General features: G+C 39.6%; 1 long non-coding RNA gene across 1 annotated transcript; it reads right to left on the bottom strand.

Annotated features, from left to right (window-relative positions):
• Nucleotides 1-464: 464 nt before the first annotated feature.
• LOC116532475 lies at nucleotides 465-21,989 on the bottom strand. Its single transcript, XR_004260878.1, has 3 exons — nucleotides 21,852-21,989; nucleotides 6,091-6,096; nucleotides 465-476 (listed from the first exon to the last, which is right to left on the bottom strand). It is a non-coding gene; the product is annotated as an uncharacterized LOC116532475 (long non-coding RNA).
• Nucleotides 21,990-22,193: the final 204 nt, after the last annotated feature.

Consider the following 22,193-nt stretch of genomic DNA (forward strand, 5'->3'; position numbering starts at 1 on the left):
CTTCCTGAATACCAAAGATGCCGTCTTTGTTCTTCCATGCACCACAGAAATCCTGTGTAATTACCTATAACCTCAGTCTCCAGGCTATGACAGGCATGTCATAGGCACACAGTTGTTCTCACCATTCCACTTTCCTCCTTCCCTGAAACCTTCCCCATTCCACCACCTCCAACCATGACAAAACTATGTATATAAATAAACATGTAGCCAGCCAGTTTTCAAACAGGTATGAATCTCAGTGTAAGCCGCAGTTTGGGCTCATATTACTACATATAAATCTATCAGGGGTATCTTTGAAGTCCTTCAGAGGATGCCCAACTGAACTGTGTTTTGGGGATACATTTTAAATGGAAAAGCAGTTGATCCTGCTGTGCAGAAGTACAGTCAAATAAAGATAGGTTTACTTTTTAAACGAAAGTGACTTTTTTTAACAGAATAAAACAGACTCATTTTAAACATTTTTTTAAAAAATTTTTCTTTAGATGTATACTATATCCGACATTTCTCTTAAGATTTTAGATAAACAAAATAAAAGAAGTAAAGATCAAAAGAAAGAGGGAGAAAAGGAAGGAAGGGAGGAAGGAAGGAAGGAGGAGGGAAGGATAGAAGGAAGGAAGGAAGAAGGAAGGAAGAAGGAAGAAGGAAGAAGGAAGGAAGGAAGGAAGGAAGGAAGGAAGGAAGGAAGGAAGGAAAGAAACTGTGGAAAAACTCACAATCCAGACAAGACATCTGCTCAATTTTGGATTGTATCATTCCAGAATTATCTACAACATACTTAACTAGCTTCTAATTTTTAAAGTAAAACCTTTCCAATGTTTTGCTATTTAAAAACATGAACATTCTTATATCTTGCACAAGGTTCATGATTAGCAAACTAGAATACATTTTTAGAAGTGAAATTAGTTTCACACAACCCCACAGCCAATCATTTGGCAATTTTTGCCACCTTCATTCAAAAAGTATATCCCAAATCCCAGTACTGCCCATTATTTCTCCCTCCACTATCCCACTACCTCTCCCCATACTCCATCTCCCAAGTTCATTACCCTAGCCCACTCCTCCCAGTCCACTCCTCTCCCTAGTCCATCTTTCTCTTTCTGGTCCACTTTCTTTAGTCCATTTCACCATTGTCTGTCACCTGAGTCCATCATCCTAATCCATGTCTCCTATCCATCTTTCCTTAGTCCATTTTCACCTCATTCATCACCCTAGTCCCTCACCCTGTTCCATTTTCCCCTAGTCTACCTCTCCCAGACTATCACCCTAGTTTACTTCCCCCTGGTGAGTCCATTTCCCCTTTATCCATCACTCTAGTCCCTCACTCCGTTTCACTTCCTCCTATCACCAACATTGCTTGTTTCCCTGCCTCTACGTGGGTCCTTTAGTTTGTTTTCCACTTAATGGAATGAGAAAAAAAGGAAAATCAGATCATATCAATCTCTTAGAACACTTGGAATCAAATCCCCATCATGGGCTCACAGACCTTCAAAAAACTGTCTAATCTCTACTCCTCCCATTCATCAAGAATTAAAGGGAATAGTTTCAACTTGACCTGCCCATGTTATTTTTATGTTTATTTTCTTAACATTAGCACAAAATAATGTTCAGAAAAGTTCATTAACTAGATTTTCATCTGGTTATGAGCTTTCCTAGAAAATGACTCAAAGTAAATATGATGTAAACTTCAACAGTAAACATATGTTTCTCCATAAGTGAACTCCCTTTTACATATATAACTATTTAGACATAATGTGTGTAAAGGAAGAAATGAAAACCTTAAAAAAAAAAAAAAAAGCCCAAGAAGGTAAAACTTGAGAGACTGTTTGGTATAATAGAAAAATCTTAATCTCTGGAATCAGACCCATTTGAATTCAAATTCTAACACCTAATTGAGTGTTAATTTTAATACTCAATTGAGATTTAGGTGTTAAAAATGTACCTGGTTACTCAATGAGTAAATGATGGTTCTTGAATTTGAATTCAAATAGGTCTGATTCCAGAGATTAAGATTTTTATAATAATCTATAATACAGAAATAATTATCATCTATAATACAGAAATAATTATTATCTATAATACAGAAATAATGATCACTTCTGTTTTTGTGTCCTAGTTAGGATTAAATAAAATACCAGCCATAAAAGCCATCTAGAACTTTATCTGATATGGTCAATAAATAAAGACTGGTTTTATCTACATTCTTATCATATTGGTGACTACAGCTCTTCATTCTAAAACCTTGTAGAGAAAGGACATAGTGGAATAAAGAGCTGTCCTCCAATATGTGAGGTATCATTTTTATGGAACAAAGGGATGCTCTTAGGACAGAACTAAAGTTACTATTTAACAGATCCTGACCATGAGGAAACTTGGTTCTGCCAGGTAGCACTACACAGCAAATAATGGGACTCCCCATAAAGGAGTTTAAAATTGAAGCCCTCAAGAAGAGGCAGGAAAGACAGTCATAGGTAAAATTAGATCCTATATAATGTCACCCCTGAACTGTTACTAATCCTTAAATTTCCTTTATCAGTGCACCTCTATTTTGTTTGATAAAGGCAGATATTTGAAGGAAGAATATTCCCACAGCTTCTCAAGCCATACCTCTCAAACAATCTTCTTCTCCATTGAGATAGAAACTTGGTGTTCATGTGCAATTATGAAAGTTATTAAATGCCAACATTCATTTTTAATATCTCAGCAGTTTGCCAGGAGTATAAAAATGCCAATATTCTGAGAAAATTATTGTTTACAAATATTATTTGGAGCTCCTAAGTCCTTTGGTTATCAGCAGATTATAGTAAAAATAACATCACATCTTGTGTTCTGGTACTCCCTATGTAAGCCCAGTTTCTTCTGCTTTTAACACCTTTCCATCTTCAGTAGTAAAGTCACTGCACTAAGCTGTTCATTAGCTGGAGACGAAAGGAAAGTAGAGGACTTACTGATGTCTTCCCAGTAAATTGTGCAGTTTTGCATGTTTTCCATAACAGCTGGTACATATCTATAGTCTGAGTCCTATAGTAAGACATCATCAGAATTTAGCCTTCTCAGCCAAAACATGTGGTGTAAGAGAAAGAGATGGCTCCAGCCCCTGTGAAACTCTTGCTCACTATGTGACCTTGAACAGTTTGCTCTGTTTCAATCTCTGTGCATCCTGGTTACAAATATAGGCTTTGAATTAGGACAAATAACTAATGCATGCAGGGCTTAAAACCTATATGACAGGTTGATAGGTGCAGCAAACCACCATGGCACATGTATATCTATGTAACAAAACTGCATGTTCTGTACATGTATCCCAGAAGGTAAAGTAAAACAAAATATATTTTTTAAAAAGAATATAGGCTTTGAATCACACTAATCTGTATCCAAAGCCTGGCTCTGCTACTCACTAACTTTGTGATATTGGCTGAGTTTCCTAATCTTTCAGAGCCTGAGCTTCCTCGTTTCTAAAATGGCGACTATAGCGATCATTCATTCCCCACAGAGGAATTCCTCTGTGACAATTATGGTCATAACTCATACTGTTAATTGCAATATTGTATGTACAGTGCTTAATCAAGTGCCTAGTATACGGTAAGTGCTCAGTAAATGTTCCATCATCACAATAATTAGATAAATATATTCTAATCCTAGAGAAGCCCTATGTGTATCAGCTAGTGTCCTCGATTCTGTGTCATTAGCTGAATGTCTGGCTGAGACATTGCTATTTTCCCAGTCACTCAAGCTAGAAATGTTTATTTATTTAACAATGGGTCATTTGGGCTCCTACCATGAGTCAGGTAGTTGGTAAGTTGTTGGATGCTCAATATAATAGGGCCTCTGACCCCAGGACAGATGTATTTTTTCCTCCCATAGTTCTTATCACTTGCAGAGTTGTCCCACAGTTACCAAAATCAATTGATTTTAATGCCTAAATGTCTTTCCATTCCACCTTTTGCTCTTACTCCATCTCACTCTCGCTAGCTCCTCAGTGCTATCTCATCAGCTCTGCTGGGTGATCACAGCAGCCTTTCCTTGATTCCAGCCTCACACTTCTCCAGTCACTTTTCCCAATCCGTCACAAGTAGTGCTTTACTAAAATACAGCCCTCATGCTTCCCAGAACAAAACTCAAACTCCTTGGAATTTTATATACAGTCCTTTATAATGTGCGTCTATTGACCTCCAGCTTGATTTCTGACCCCTTACCTACATGAGCAGGCTTATACCACATGAAGCAACTTAAAATTACCTAGTGTGCTCTTGCTTTTTCATGCTTCCCTGTCCTTGGAGATGCAGCTTCCTCTCCTCATAATACCTCTCTCCCTTGCCTCCTGGGAAAACTCATCCTTTAATATTTATTACAAATGTCATCTCTACTGTGACTCAGAGTTGGTCACTTCATCTTTTGAGCTATCTTTGTTCCTTGAACCTACCTCCAGAGTAAAATTTACTACTTTTGGTGGTTTTTTTTTTTTAATTATTTAATAGCTATCAGCTCAAATGTCACCTCCTTTGGGAAGATTTCACTGACCACTCCATACCCCAAAGAACCCCAAAGCCATAAATTTCCACACTATATTGTTTTTCATATGACTCCCTGCTATTTACAAATATAGCTTAATGAATCTTGTAAACAATCTTTTGCAAAATGACCATATATTTATATAACTATAAAGCAGTTAGCAAATTTTCTCATACTAAAAATTAAGAAACAGTGTGCATCTCATTACTTATGTAAAAACAAAACAAAAGCATTGACATCTCAAGTAAATACTGGATTAAAAACATGCTGATTATTCAACTTTAAAATTCTCCATATTTTATCCTTAGGTTAAGGCAGATCAGCAGAGAGTGGTATCCATGAACCATCTTCTTTGAGGTCCATAAAGAATTGTCTTTATGGAATTATGATGTAGCAGTAATATTTCAGTGTTCATCCAGACTAATGCTATATATAACAAACAGGTATTTGCAGAATATTTTTTGGAGTCTTGGTTAAAGTGCTACTGAGAACATCTTCCAATGTATTCTTCAGTATCCTTTGTGACAAGTTCGTTTAGAAGTGGAATCCAGGATAACATGTGTGTCTATCTATAGTTTCTTCTACTAGATGCCAAAAGAGAGATACCCATTATGTGTCTCTCCTTGCCTAGGGTTACAGGAAGCTCAGTGCTAATTTTGGCACTCAATTGTTATAACCCTACTCCACCAAGATATTTAAAGATATGCTCTTATCTTTACCAGCTTCCTTGCTTCTTTTCCAGCTCTGAATGTAAGGTTTCTCAACTACTGATTAAAGGATTTGTGGCAATAAAAGAATAAAGAATGTGGTAGTAGACGCAACATGCATTTTGTTTCTGTTTTTTTCCCTTTTGTTGTTTATTTTATTTCAAAATGATTTCAAACCTACAGAAAATATTGCAAGAATATTATGAGGAATTCCCATATACTTTCATCCTGATTCACCAATCATTAATATTGTGCCACATTGGGCTCCTTGTCTCTCTGTTTATGTTTCTGTGTCTGCTTCTGTCTCTCAGCATGTCTACAATGAACTCACTCACACACATTCACACACACACACACTCACACTCACACTTTTTTCTCCTGATTGATAGTTAAGAATAATCTGGGTGTCTATACTAAAAGAAGGATATTCTCTTATATTACTAGTTATATTGTTAAGTTCAGACGTGTATCATTGGTTTATCATGTAATATACAGTTAATACTCAAATTCTGCTAATTACCCCAAAATGAAGAAACATGGTTTTATGTTATTTGTTTGTTTGTTTTTGAGACAGAATCTCCCTCTGTCACCCTCACCAAACAAAGTGCAGTGACAAGATTTTCGCTTACTGCAACCTCCACCTCCCAGGATCAAGCAATTCTCCCACCTCAGCCTCCTGAGTAGCTGGGATTACAGTCCTCACCACCACGCCCAGCTATTTTTTTATTATTAGTAGAGACAGGGTTTCGCCATGTTGTCCAAGCTAGTCTCAAATTCCTGACCTCAACTGATCTGCCCGCCTTGGCCTCCTAAAGTGCTGGGATTCCAGGCGTGAGCCACTGTGCCCAGGCAGAAGCATGCATTTTGGAGTCACGCAATACTAAGTTTCAAGGTCATCTCTGTCAGTTGCTAGTTGTATAACCTACTTTAAGTTATTTCACTCAAAATCATGATAATAACATTCTCTAGGTGTGATTTTAAAGATTATGTGTGAAAAAAATATGCACAGAAGCGTATCTATCACGTTGCTTAAAATTTAACAGGAAATAATTTTAAATTATACATACACCTCCTGAAATCTTTTGGAAAGTGGGCAACAAATGCACAAATGGGCAAGTGATAAAAGGGTGACATCATATGAAGACAACAAGATTGTTCAGGATCAAGTGTGTAACAAATGATAAAAAATTGACTGTGATGACTTAGAATGGCTTCGCAGAGAAAATAAAAGGCTGGACTTTAAAGAATGCATAGGATAGAGACTGAAATTTTCTAAAGAATAGCCAGGCATGGTGGTACACTCCTGTAATCCCAGCACTTTAGGAGGCCCAGGCAGGCAGATCACTTGAAGTCAGGAGTTTGAGACCAGCCTGGCCAATATGGCGAAAACCCATCTCTACTAAAACTACAAAAATTAGCAGGGCATGGTGGCGGCAGGTGCCTGTAATCCCAGCTACTCATGAGGCTGAGGCAGGAAAGTTGCTTGAACCTGGAAGGTCGGAGGTTGTGGTAAGCCGAAATTGGGCCACTACATTCCAGCCTATGTGACAAAGTGAGACTTCATCTCAAAAATAAAAAGAAAAGAAAAAAAAAATCCATGAAGAATAGAAAGAGGATATTCTGGATGGTTGAGACTCAACAGGAAAGAGTAAAATGAGGAGACCCAAAGCAGGCAGACCTCACTGCAAGTTTATCAACAAAACTACCCCGATACGTATTATAATAATAAAAAAATCATGTTTCTTCATTTTGGGGTAATTAGCAGAATTTGAGTATGAACTGTATATTACATGATAAACCAATGCTGCATGGCTGAACTGACAATATAACTAGTAATATAAAAATTCCGGAAACTCCTGCTCATACAATTGAGAGTCACTGAGCACACAATAAAAAGTTATTTTCCTAGAATATAAACTGGGAAAAGAAGGATGATATCTGAAACATTTTTTCCATTTTCAGATTTCAAGTCATTTAAAATATAAAAATGCATCCAGGCATAGCTCGGAGAAACACCAGGATTATCTATTCACCCTTCTGAAGCTGAGAAGCAAATTTATGGAATCAGAACAGGGACTGGACTGGGTGCTTAGCACCAATTAGGGCTGCACATCTGAAGAAGGGAAGGGAAAGATCCAAAATCTCACAAGATAGGAGGAGACTGCAGATCAGAACCCACCACCTTCGCTGACTCCAGATGCAATACCCTTGGCTTGTCTGCACACCAATTCTTCTTCATCTCCAGGTCACTGCATTTAATTCTATCCCACCTGAGTATGTGAAATAGAAGCTTGTTTGGAAAAATCTTTTTATCTGCCACTTCCTGAATCTTAATTCGTCTTAGTGCCAAAATTTATACTAATCCACAAGGCTGAACAATGCTGCATTTGGAACTTGTTCCCTGCTCATTTGGATGGCTGGATCAGAAACAACAGAAGAAAGAGAGCCTGTCTCTTGTGAGTTTGCCAGCTGAGTATTTGGATTCAGGTGGATCACACGCAACACGTCAAATTGTTTTTAGCTCAGTTATCCAAACTTGATTTTTTTATCTAGACTAATTCCAAATTTTATAAAGTTGTTGAAAGTCACTTGTGGATAAGTTCATCCATACTTTAAAAAGATGCGACTGAAATACATTTCTACTTGTTGAGTGGTACTGGGACAAAGAAAAATGTGTTGGTAGAATGAGGATAAATACTTCTTCCCTGGCAACAGATTTTTTTAAAAATTAGGAAAGGTGTGATGATCTGTTACGAAGATGAACAATAGATTTTAGCAGACAGCTATTCTCTAGTGGAAAATGTTACGAAGAACCCTGAAGCTCTACTCCTGCAAAGTATGAGAGAGGGTCTCCATAGATTGATGATGTCTGTCATGAGCATAGGAGGTATCAGTGGCACACACAGATTAGGTGTAAACCATCTCTGATTTGACCTAATGAAATACTTTCCTAATGACAGACTGGGACAGTGGCTAGACAAACTCTGTATGTAGGTACAAGCCTAGATCCCCTGACTTCACTATTTTTCATCATTCTAGCGCAACTTAAAACCTGGTATCTTCCAGTTTGACAAAGATAAGACTCACCACATGTCAAGCAGTTTCTTCAAGTGTTTTTTCCTTTGATATACAACCAAAACAATCAGTGAAATAAAGTTTCCTCCTATTCCTGAAAAAAATGTCCCAGACAGGCTCGTAGGCATCAATGTGGTCTTGTCACGACATCTCAACTCTTAGCCACACTCAGAAGAAGAACTTGTAGATTCCTCATAGATGTTCTCAAGTTAGAAGGCAAAACACAACCCTTCTGACTTTTTCTAATTGATGCTTGTTTGCGGAAAGCATAAACAAGGCCCAGATTTTTATTCATCTGTGGGGATGTGGGTAGCTAATTTTTCTTTGAGCTTGCCATGTTCTACATTATATAAAGAAGGCTTTTAGAAAGAGGAGCCCTGCATTAATTTAGAGAGAAACCACCCAGGCCAAACATGCTTGTGACATATGGGAAGAGGCACAGAAGAGCAGAGGAGGGAGGGTGGAGGAGCTAGAATTCTCTCCGTTTTCTGATCCCTCCCGCTGATCTCACCCAGACAAACTCTTCTTAATGCTTCAGAGCCACAACTGGACAGAAAGCCACCCATCCTCTCTGCCTCCCACGGTCTCACTCTCTTTTTCTTTCTTTCTTTCTTTCTTTTTTTTCTCCATTTGAGAGGATCTGAGCCAAATGGCTCGACACTTCCCCTGCACTCATTCAGAATATTCAAGTCATCTAGGGAAATGCACCTCCCTACATACGTTCATGCAGAAAAATAAATATGTAATTCTAAAACACAAAAATCTGAGATTTGACCCCAATTTCTAGGATCTACTGTGTTTTCCAGGAGGGGATAATGGCATAACCTGGGGCTTAATATCAATAAGCCCTAAAAGTGCAGTTTATAAAACTAAAAGGGTAGAGGCCCAGGGCAGTGCTCATGCCTGTAATCTCAGCACTGTGGGAGGCCAAGGTGGGTTGATCACCTGAGCTCAGGAGTTCAAGATCAGATCAACCTGGGCAACATGATGAAAACCATCTTAAAAAAATAAATAAATAAAATTTAAATGGTGGGTAGTTAGCAGCCCAGTGATCCGCCACCTAGATTGGACTTGACCTAGAAGATACGAACACTAATTCTGTCTCTAACACAAAATAGCTGTATGTTCTTAAGTGAGTTATTGCCTCTTCTGGGGCTAATTTCTTGCTCTATAGACAGCAAACCACCATTGCCTGTGTGTACCCTATGCAACAATCTTACAAGATCTGCACGTGTACCCCAGAACTTAAAGTACAATAAAAAAAAAAAGCGGAAATGATATATGCTGTGTTTTACCATATAGGGGTTCTAAGAGGATCTAATGAAATGTTAATTGTGAAAGTGCTTTGTAAACAGTGAGAATCCTGATGACTGAGTCAAGGTCTAGCATGTAGTTATTAGGCCACACTATTTGTCTCCAGTCCCTGTTTGTCTCATCTAATCAATTTAGAACTAAGGAACCTACTTGAAACAGGTAGCACTCACAAATACAGGAAAATGTACAGACAAGTTTCATAGAACTTTGTGGAAGGGATGCACAGAGAAGAGAGATAAAACCTGGATTATAAAGACGGATTAGATCATGGGTTGGCTAAGTAAGAATTATATATCACACTATATAAAGAAGACTTTTAGAAAGAAGGACGCTCCATTAATTTAGGGAGAAACCATACAGACCAAATATGCTTGTAACATATGGGAAGAGGCACAGCCGGGAGGAGTCATTCTGGAAAGATGAGCAGAGGAGGGAGGGTGGAGGAGCAGAATTCTCCCTCCATTTTCTGATGCTTCTGGTTGATCTTACCCAAACAAACTCTTCTTAGAACTTCAGAGCCGCAACTGGATGGAAAGCTCATAAAAGAAGCTCAGAACATGGGGACATGGGGAGAAAAAGGATGAGGAGAGTAGAAAACGTTGTCTAACTAAGCTCTGTATCACTTAGGGACCCAAACAAGCAGCCCTGCTCTGCAGCTTCCCCCAATGAGAGAAGACATAATCTCCATTTGCAGGAAGATCATAAGCTACCACATAGCATTGGGGGGATGAATACCAGAATAAGGAAGTGTAGATCTGGGCCTGGTACAAAGAAACGTCCAAAGAAGCTGCCTGTGTGGACAACTTTGTGCCAAATCCTCAATGCAGAGGTGAGAGACAAAGCTTTATCAAGGGATTTGGTAGTAGACCCTAGAGGTTCAGGGCAGGTAGACTGCACTGATTAATAAACGTGTAAGACAATTCTGAAAGCCAAAAATTATTGGAGTGAGAAGGGAGTACGTGGTAAAAAGGTAGAAGAAACCAGCATTTTGGGGTATGTCCTATTGCATTAGAAGCCACTTTTAATGTAGCTATGTCTTCTTTTCGACCTTGAGCCTTCTAAATAATGTAGACATTTTTCCATTCATAGATGGTATTTGCCCAGATCAAGCAATATATGAACTATTAATTTAGTTGTCTTCATCTTCCCTGTGGCTTTGCAGAGGGCTAGTCTAATTATTATATGTGTGTGTGTGTGTGTGTGTGTGTGTGTGTGTGTGTGTATATAATTTCACATATCTTTAATGTCACCAAGTTGAGCTAGTTTTGATCACCTTCATTTTAGAGATTAGTATCTGCTGCCTAAAGCAATCCATGGATTTCCTGAGACCAGACTGTTGTGATTCTAGAGGCCCTTGCAGGGAAGTAAGAACAAGTTCCCTCCTCCCCATGTACTTTTCCAGAATGAGGATGACCTTAGGAACTAGATCTTACAGGAGAGGATGGTTTTCTAGATGTAGGTTACAGTCTGTGAAATTCAGCCTCAAGGGAGAGGCTGGGCAAAAGATATTTCCTCATTATTAAAAGCATAGGCACTGGAACATTGTACCTGAGGTCTCTTGACTCACATCAGTATGACTTCAGAAAATTTAGGGATTGCTTTAAGCAGCAGATGCTAATCTACTTTTTTTTTTTTTTTTTTTTTGAGACAGAGTTTCACTCTTGTTGCCCAGGCTGTAGTGCAGTGGTGCAATCTTGGCTTACTGCAACCTCCACCTCCCAGGTTAAAGCAATTCTCCTGCCTCAGCCTCCTGAGTAGATGGGATTACATGGGGCCCACCATCATGCCCAGCCATTTTTTTTTGTATCGTTACTAGAGATGGGGTTTCACCATGTTAGCCAGGCAGGTCTCGAACTCCTGACCTCAAGTGATCCACCTAACTTGGCCTCCCAAAGTGCTGAGATTACAGGCATGAGCCACTATGCCCTGCCACTGATCTTTAAAATGAAGGTGACCATAACTACCTCAGTAAAATGGCATTAAGAATATATAAAATAAATAATATAAAATAACTAGATCAATAATTAGCAAGAATAAGTTCTTGATAAATAGCTAATAACAATACTATTGTCATTTCTGTGGTTTTTGCCAGAAGAGCTCAGAATGAGGGTAGAAGTTTGACCAAAAGAGCTAATCCTCTCCCAGTAGACAATCCTACCTTACTAAAGGATTCCTTTCTTTCAATTCACTGAAATTTCTGAACTCTTAATATTGATGAGGCATTCTGAAGGTTATAAAGATTATTGAGGCTTTCCTATTTTTAATCACTAGAGCTCAAAATTCAGGAGATGAAAAGACACATTAACAAAAATTCTGTGAGACAGAGCAAAGAGTAATTGCACTCAATAATGTTAAGAACAATTTTGGTCATTTTTAAAAAAAAATAAAAGAATTATTTTACATGACTGGGGAGTTAGAATAGACTTTATGAAGCAGGGAGATTTTGACAGCACTGGAAGAAAGCATGGAGTTTGGTTAAACACAGATATGAATGGAGAAGGAAGGAAATTTTTTGTTTGAGGAAGCAGAAAGTGCAAAGATACATAGATTAGCTTATATATTATCAAAGGACTGAGAAATGAGGCTGAAAAATGTAGGCTAGGGTGCAGGTTTGATTTTCTTAATTCTATAGGCAATGGGGAAACATCACACATCTTTCTTGAGTGGACTATAAATTATCTGAAGATGGAATATTTGAGTATTCCAACATCATAATATAATGATTGGCAAATAGCACTCCATAATTGTTTGAGTAAATGGTGGATAGTGGATGGATGAATGAAAACATTGATAGATGAATAAATGAATGAAATGATCGTTATAGAAGATATACACTCCGCTGTCTTGTACTCATCTGCTTGCTAATTTATTCATAACATTTAGTAAACATTAAATAAGTTAATTGTTCACAAACTCTGCTGTACATTATTTGTGTTTTGAACTTGGAATAAATTCTCTCTTTACCACAGTAAGCCCAGGAAAGACAATCTTGCCCACCCTTTGGAGAGATTCATTTTCTATGTACTGTACTCTACCTATTGGAAGTCAGGAATTTTTTTTCATAGTCATCTTTGTTGAATCATTGTCTTCATTTTGATAAGAAGGAGCACAGTTCTTTAAAAATTTGGACCCCCAAAGCCAATTTTTATGTTTCCCCAAGCACTGCAATTGAGGCCATTCTGCCTGGCTATTAATACTCTAATGGAACACTGTGCCCTCTTACAGAGGGGAAATCAGACATTGTGCTGAGCTGATTAGAAGTGATGGCATGGAGCTTCTTCCTGAGAACGGAAGTCTTGTAACCTCAAATACCAAGGACTATAAATCTCAGCAATATATAATGGTAATTGGTTTGAAAGGCCTAATCGACACAGAGAACGGAAGCCAAGTGCAGAATACTCAGAACTGGAAGCTCCAAGCCTCTGCCTCCTTCCAGAAGGAGATGTGTCATTTTCTCCCTCGGTGCTGGGAACAGCAATAAGGGATTTCAAAAGTTGAGCCTTGCTAAATGTCCAGGCTAGAAGCCGTGGGTGGTGGTCAATAGGCACCTTGTAAAAACACAAATTCCTAATTATCATGTTTGACATGTTGAATCAGAATCTGTAAATTAGAGCCCAGTAATTAGTGGGAATTTTAACAAGTTTCCAGCTGATTCTTATGCACAATGATGTGTGAGGATCATACTGGCAATCATCAATCCCCCATATACACCATGGGATCTTTCTAAGTCCCCTACTTATGAAAACATCTTTGATCTTGAATTTAGCCAACCCATGCTCAAATTTCACATCAGCCACCTACTTAATGAGCAGGCTTAAGGAAAGCTCTGCTTTCTCTCTTTAATCATATTTTCTTCATTTGTAAAATGAAGAAATTAATGTTTAGCAGGCTAGATTCTCATAAGGATCTAAAATGATTCAATAGTATATGAAAATGCTGAGACATGGCAGAGATCCAGTAATAGTAATCATGAGTTTGAAAACCATGTATAAATTCGAAGAGCATAAAAGACAGATTTGGCCATGCACCTCTGAATTTGAAACTAACAAAGTCAAGTCTTTTTTGAATATAAACACAATACAACTGAGATATAAAAAGTTGGAAAGAACTGGACTTGATTTCCAGTTTCATCTCTTATTAGCTTCAGAGACTTAGGCAAGTCACTTTCTTTCAGACTCTAATTTGTCATCTGTAAAATGGGCATATACCACCTGTTTTTCAGACTGTGAGAATTAAGGATATTTATGTAATATAGTTGGCAAGTATATTAGTTTGTTCTCGTACTGTTAGTAAAAAATACCTGGTATTGGGTAATTTATAAAGAAAAAGAGGCTAAATTGGCTCACAGTTTCACAGCGTGTACAGGAAGCATGGTGGCATCTGTTTTGTGAGAGGCTTCAGGGAGTTTTTACTCATTTGGGAAGGTAAAGCAGGAGCAGGCATCTGACTTGAAAAGGACAGGACTGAGAGAGGAGAGAGGTGCTACACACTTTTAAACAACCAGATCTGGGCCAGCTGCAGTGGCTCACGCCTGTTGTCCTAGCATTGCAGGAGGCCAAGGTGGGTAGATCACCTGAGGTCGGGAGTTCGAGACCAGCCTGACCAACATGGAGAAACCCTGACTCTACTAAAAGTACAAAAAATTAGCCAGGTGTGGTGGTGCATGCCTATAATCCCAGCTTCTAGGGAGGCTGAGGCAGGAGAATCACTTGAACCTGGAAGGCAGAGGTTGCAGTGAGCAGAGATTGTGCCATTGCACTCCAGCCTGGGCAAGAAGAGCAAAACCCATCACCTCCCACCAGCACCCACCTACAACACTGGGGATTAAAATTTGACATGAGATTTGGTGGGGACACAGATCCAAACCATATCATTCCACCCCTGGCTTTTCCAAATCCTGTGTCCTTCTCACATTGCAAAATATAGTCATGCCTTTCCAATAGTCCCCTCAAGTCTTAACTCATTCCAGCATTGGCTCAAAAGTCCAAAGGTCAAAGTCTCATCTGAGACAAGGCTAGTTCTTTCTGCCTATGAGCCTGGAAAATCAAAACTAAGTTAGTTACTTCTAAACTACAACAGAAGTATAGGCATTGGGTGAATACTACCTTTCCAAAGGGAGAGAGAGGTCAAAGTAAAGGGGCTACAGGCCCCATGCAAGTCTGAAACCCAGCAAGGCAGTCAATAAATCTTAAAGCTCCAAAATAATCTCTTTTGACTCCATGTCTCACATCCAGGGCACACGGGTGCAAGGACTTGCGCAGCTCCACCCCTGTGGCTTTGCAGAGCTCAGCCTCCATGGTTGCTCTCATAGGCTGACATTGAGTGCCTGCAGCTCTTCCAGGCATGCAGTACAAGCTGTCAGTGAATCTACCATGCTAGGGGCTAGAGGATCATGGCCCTTTTCTCACAGCTCCACTAGGCAATGCCCCAGTGGGGATTCTATGTGGGGGCTCCAACCCCACATTTCTACTTTATATTGCGCTAGTAGAGGCTCTCCATGAAGGTTCCAGCCCTGCAACAGGCTTCTGCCTAGACATCCAGGCTTTTCCAGACATTCTCTGAAATCTAGGCAGGTGTTCCCAAGCTTCAACTCTTACACTCTGTGCACCCACAGGCTTAACACCACGTGGAGGCTGCCAAAGCTTGTGGCTTACACCCTCTGAAGTAATGGTCTGAGCTATACCTGTAACCCTTTTAGCCACAGCTGGAGCTTGAATGACTGATTGGGATGCAGAGAGCAGTGTCCAGAGGCTGTGCAGGGCTGTGGGGCCCTGGACCTGGCCCAGGAAACCATTTTTCCCTCCTGAGGCTCTGGGTCTGTGATGGGAGAGGCTAAAAGCCTTTGAGGCCTTTTCGCCATTGTCTTGGCTATTAACACGGGGCTCCTTTTTACTTATGCAAATTTCTACAGCCTGCTTGAATTCCTCCCATGAAAATGGGCTCCTTTTTTTCTCACCACATAGCCAGACTACACATTTTCCAAACTTTCATACTCTGCTTCACTTTTAAATATAAATTCCAGCTTCAGGTCATTTCTTTGCTGTCTATATAAGTTGTTAGAAGCAGCCAGTTTACCTCTTGAATGCTTTACTGCTTAGAACATTTTTCCACCGAGTACCCTAAATGATCATTCTCAAATTCAAAGTTCCACAGATCCTTAGGGCAGGGGCACAATGACTCTAAGTCCTTTGCTAAAGCATAACAAAAGTGACCGTTAGTCCAGTTCCCCAAAAGTTCTTCATTTCCATCTGAAACCTCTGCCTGGAGTCACTGTCCATATCACTATCAGCATTTTGATCACAACCATTCAACAAGTTTCTAGAAAGTCTCAAATTTTCCCTCGTCTTCCTGTCCTCTTCTGAGCCTTCCATACTCTTCCAACTTCTGCCCATTATCCAGTTCCAAAGTTGCTTCCACATTTTCAGGTATCTTTATAGCCATGCTCCACTCCTCAGTACCAATTTTCTGTATTAGTCAATTCTTACACTACTTATAAATAAATACCTGAGACTGGGTAAATTGCTTTTAAAAAGAAGGAGGGGAACATCACACACCAGGGCCTGTTGGTGGGTCGGGGGCCTAGGGGAAGGATAGCAGGAGGTGGGACGATTGGGGAGAGAGAACGTTAGGAGAAATGCCTAATGTAGATGACAGGAGCGGGGGGATGGACGCAGCAAACCATCATGGCATGTGTATACCTATATAACAGTCCGGCAGGATCTGCACATGTACCCCAGAACTTAAAGTATAATTAAAAAATAAAAATAAAAAAATAATAAAAAGAGGTCTAATTGGCTTATGATTCTCCAGGCTGTACAGAAAGCCTGGTGGCCTCTGCTTCTTGTGAAGCCTCAGGGAGCTTTCATTCATGGTGGAATGCAAAGCAGAAGCAGGCATCCTATATGCAGGAGTAGGACCAAGAGAGATGGGGAGGGAGGTGCTACACATTTTTAAACAACCAGATCTCATGATAACTCACTCACTATCACAAGAACAGCACCAAGGGGATGGTCCTAACCCGTTCATGAGAACTGTAGCCTCCTGATCCAATCACCTCCTACCAGGCCCCACTTAATACCACTTGGGATTACAATTTGACATGAGATTTGTGGGAACACAGATTCAAACCATATCAGTATCTACGAATTCTAACACAAAACCAGTGATTACGCCACAAGCTGGCTTGAGGTGGGACTACTGTAGCTTCACATCACCTTCTTTAGCCACAAATCCAATTCTTTGCTATTGAGCAACTGAAGTTTTCTCAGTTAATACAATTTTCATACAAGCTAAGTTTTAGGTTCCCAAGCTACCTTTTTCCAAATAGATAGCTGCATAAATTCCTCCCTACACACACCCCAGTAATGAAACTATGGAATCACTACAAACTGTACCTATGTATTATTTAATACCCGTGTATATTAGTCTAGTCTTGGCATTGCTACAGAGAAATGCCTGAGGCTGTGTAATTTATAAAGGAAATATTTAATTTTCTCATGATTCTGCAGGTTGTACAAGAAGCATGGCACCAGCATCTGCTTCTAGTGAGGACCTCTTGAAGCTCACAATCTTGGCAGAAGGTGAAGGGAGAGCAGGCAGTCGAATGGTACGGTGGTAGCAGGAGAGAGAGGCCGGGGAGGTGCCAGTCTCTTTTAAACAGCCAGGTGTCGCATGAACTAACTGAGGACTCACTCTTCACCAAGGGGATGATTGAACGCCATTCATGAGGAATCCACCCCCACAATCCAATCACCTCCCACTAGCTCACCCACCCAACACTGGGAATCATATTTTGACATGAGGTTTGGAGGAAACAAATGTGTGAACCATATCACTATGTTCACTTGAAAAGGTAGTTAACCTCTGTAAGCCTCACTTTCCTCCTCTGTAAAATGGTTACAATTATTATTGTACCTTTATTATGTACCTATATTAGCTAGGATAAGTAATGTTCAATGTTGTTGAAATTCTGATAGCACTCTTATCACAGTAGATTATTTTTCTGATGATTTCTGATTACTAGCTATAAAAAAGTCACTTAACTTCTCTGTTTCTCAATTCCTTTGTTAGTCAAATAACAGTTGGCTGTGTTTAGGAGTTCTTTGTCCATGCCATCTTTCAATGACCTAGGTTCCTTCCACGTTGTTGTCTCTGTCTTCAACACATGATCTCAAAGTTTACTGTAGAAAGACAAGGGAGAACATGGGTATGAAATGCCAGAGACTCAAGTGCCTGGACCCAGAAGTGACATACATCCCATCTGCTCATGTTTTGTTGAACAGAGCCAGCCGTTCACGTTGCCCACCTAGATACATGGGGGGCCAGAATAAGACCCTGGCAAGGAAGCTGCTTACCAACAACAACTTTCCATTATGAAAAGAGAGCACGAGTCTCTGTCTCAGCCAACATTACTATCTCATAAGGTTGTTGTGAAGATTAAATGAGAAAACACATATCGAGTGGTTAGCCCAGAGCCTGGTACATAAAAGATAATCAATAATTGTACATTGAAGCCATCATCTTAAAACTACAGGTTTAATTTCATTCTTTGAGAACACTGGTGGAACCCTTTGGATACTAATTTCTTTGATTTTTGTTATTTTTATTATTATTATTTTGAGACGGAGTCTCCTCTGTTGCTTAGGCCAGAGTGCAGTGGCATGATGTTGGTTCACTGAAACCTCTGCCTCCTGGGTTCAAGCAATTTTCCTGCCTCAGCCTCCCGAGTAGCTGGGATTACAGGTGTGCACCACCATGATTAGCTAATGTTTTTAATTTTTAGTAGACAAGTGTTCCCCATGTTGGCCAGGCTAGTCTTGAACTCCTGACCTCAGGTGATCCACCTGCCTCTGCCTGTCAAAGTGCTGGGATTACAGGCATGAGCAACTGTGTCCAGCCAGATACTAATTTAAACACCAGATTGGCTCTTATGATGATCTGTCTGATTTTTGTTTAATTTTCATTAATTTGTTTAAAACACATTTACTGAGTGAACCAGACATTCCCTATGACCAGCCATTATGTTGATTGGAAAGAAAATGAGCATGAACATGCAGACAATTACATACATGGTTATTTAAGATACAGTTGTGATGCTACATGAAATGGAAGTACAGAATATTATTTTAAAAAGTTTCTATGTAGAGAACTTATTTAGGATGTGGAATTCAATACAGTCTTCTCTGAGACCTGAAGAACAAATGGAAATTAGCCAAGTGAAGTGTGGTACAGGTTTTAGGCAGAAAGAATGAATGTGAGCCTTCACTTCTTACTAACTCTATCGTCAGCATCATTCAGTTTGGACAGCAGACCTGATGGAATATTCCAAAGCATCATCAGCTTAAAAATATAAATACATTTTAAAATTCTGGTAAATGTCTACACGGAAAATTTACAACTTACAAAGAACACATAACATCCAAACACTTTAGTAGCCCCAAGGAACTTGCAAATGTTTTCATCCCATTACAAACATTCTTTTTCTATTCTTTGGAATTGTCGACCAGTTTTTCTGTATGTAACTTTTCTCAGCCTGGTTCAAACCTCTGAGTGTGTTTGAAACAGAAACGTTTCTGTGATTTATACTGCCCTTGGATGAATATCCAGTCCCCGCCAGTTCTGTCACAGCTCTCAAAATGCAGAAATAGTGTGCGCTTGTAGATTTCTAGCCACATACACAACCACACACATGCATTGTATCAGTCTGTTTTCACACTACTAAACAGAACTGCCAGCCACTGGGTAATTTATAAAGGAAAGAGGCTTAATTGCCTCTCAGTTCGGCATGACTGTGGAGGCCTCAGAAAACATAATCATGGAGGAAGGGGAAAGAAAGCACCTTCTTCACAAGGTGGCAGGAAGGAGAATGAATGCAAGGGGAACTACCAAACACTTACAAAACCATCAGATCTCGTGAGAACTCACTCTCATGGGAACATCATGGGGAAAACTACCCCATGATTCTATTGCCTCTACCTGGTCTCTCCCTTGACATGTGGAGATTATGAGGATTATGGGAAATTGCAATTCAAGATGAGATTTTGTGTGGGGAAACAACCAAACCATAACATGTATGCACACAGAGTCAGAAAGTGTCACTGGGAATGGTAGAGGGAACGAAGTAGACCTAAGGAATTCAGACTGAGGCTCTGCCACTTACTGGTTATGGGGTCCAAACTTCTTAGCATGACATTCAAAGTCATTCATGATTTGGAACCTATTTGACAGCTGAGCTCCTTCCACGATTCTCCTCCGTGAGTGCCCTTGGTTACAGACAGAGCAAGCCTCTGCAGGTTCTTGGCATTTTCTTTATGCATTTTTTTTAATAGATGGTGTGGACATCCACTACCTGAGATGCTCTGTATAAGCACAGGCTTCTGTCTTCACCACTGCCACACACACTTCCACTCAACTCCCACTCAGTCTTAAGATGAATCTCAGACTCTTTCATTAATCATTTTACAACCTCCATTTGCCTCGTATGCACTGCACCAAGTAAATTAGTTACCCATTCTCTGTGGTCCTATCCCTGTACCTTACCACACTAGTGCTATTTTCTAACTACTTATATGTCTTCCTGTCTCTGGGCTCTATACACATACCATGGCATGGGCAGATAGTGTGTGTGTGTGTGTGTGTGTGTGTGTGTGTGTGTATACATATAGTTAACATTGGCACCTAGCATGGGGTCTTATACATAGTGGGCATGTAACACATGGTTGTTATTCAAATGCCTATTCTAGTCATTTGTCCAGTCTAAACCTCAATTTTCCCACCTGCTGAAATGAAGAATCATACTTTCCCTATGTAGTTATTCTATCTTCATGCTAAATGAAAAAAATGCATGTAAAGCTCTAAGCAAAGATTCCGTCACATGGTAAAGATAAGGGAGTGATTGAGTCAGCGAACATTTGAATGCCTGCTATGCCATAGATCATGAATGTAAAAATATTTTGCCCGTGACAAGCACTCATAAATAGAATCATACATTTCATAATCACACTGGGATTGTTACACTATGAAGTCAAACAGGTACATATGTTTTTTGCCTGTTTAATTATAATGGTGCTAATAATAGGAATAATCCTGTTCAAGTTCTTGAAGAATAACGAGAAGAGTAAGGAATGTAGAGTTTGCAAACACTGGCGTTCTGAACAAGACGATAGTGCTCAACGCATTACCAGTTATGAATTCCAGGGTTAGTGAATTTAATACATTTTAGATCATTGCAAATGTTTGCTCTACTCCCAGGGAAGATTAAAAATAAAAAATTCCTGTGTTTGGCTCAGGAGCTTCCTTCTCTCCTGGCAGTATGCATCAGACTAAATGTCACAAGAATATTTCAGCATATGTGGGTAAATATTTACACTCATTTTAAGCAGATATTCCAAATTCCTTGTTGTTTTTCAGCAGAGGCCTAAACCTGGTGGTAAAAGTCATGAATAGAACTTTTTCATTCTCACTAAGCGAGAGGGGGATTTTCAAGCATTCTTGCCTCCAGGGTGCTCTATTTTTCTCCTTCCAGTCTCTTTGGGTTGAACTATTGGAAGGGAGAACTGGCCCTCTGCCACAGATCTCTCTACTAAGCCACTTCGAATTATTGCTCCATGGTCCCTGGGAGCTACTAGAAGATTCAGCTGCAAGCTAATCATATTATAAAATCCAAGGACAAAAAAACACCATTTTGTATATATATGCAAAATACAGTGTTTTTGGCCTTGGATTACAAAATATGAACAATGACTAAGTTTCTGATTTTATGAGTAATGAGAAATAATGGCTGGAGCCAATTAAAGATTGTACTTGTTCTAATGTACAAGGGCAGAAGGGCATATCAATGGGAGAACATTGCCAGGATGACAGGTTGATACTACACAAAGCTTGGATGATAGATATTTTTGTGTTTATGGTACATTGAAATGCCTTTGTGTGTATGTGCGTGTGTGTGTATGTGTATTTTCCTGGAAATTTCCCTTGCTTTCCAAAATCTCCCAATAGTAGAAGCCCTCCTTTGTGGAAAAGTCACAAAGACGACCTTTGTTAATAGAGCAAAGGAAGACACTAGACAAGGCTTCATCTTGTCCGATATGCCAGGTGAATCTTCACTGGTGCCGTAGAGTTGACTCACCATGAGGCAAGAAGACTCAGTTTTATGCCCTTGTATTAGTCAGTTATTACCTGCAGCATCTCCAAGAAATTTGAGGGTGAGACCTATAAGCAGTATAACTCCTTCAAAACTAGGTAGACTACGCATCTGACAAAAGGTTGATATCCAGAATATACAAAGAACTAAAACAGATTTACAAGAAAAAAACAAACAAGCCCATTCAAAAGTGGGCAAAGGATATGAACAGACACTTCACAAAAGAAGACATCTATGAGGCCAACAAACATATGAAAAAATGCTCATCAACACTGGTCCTTAGAGAAATGCAAATCAAAACCACACTGAGATACCATCTCACGCCAGTCAGAATGGTGATCATTAAAAAATCTGGAGACAACAGATGCTGGAGAGGATGTGGAGAAATAGGAACACTTTTACACTGTTGTTGGGAGTGTAAATTAGTTCAACCATTGTGGAAGACA

This window comes from Sapajus apella, unplaced genomic scaffold (genome assembly GCF_009761245.1).
Source record: "Sapajus apella isolate SASKATOON/1434 unplaced genomic scaffold, GSC_monkey_1.0 scaffold76, whole genome shotgun sequence".
Taxonomy (NCBI): Eukaryota; Metazoa; Chordata; class Mammalia; order Primates; family Cebidae; genus Sapajus; species Sapajus apella.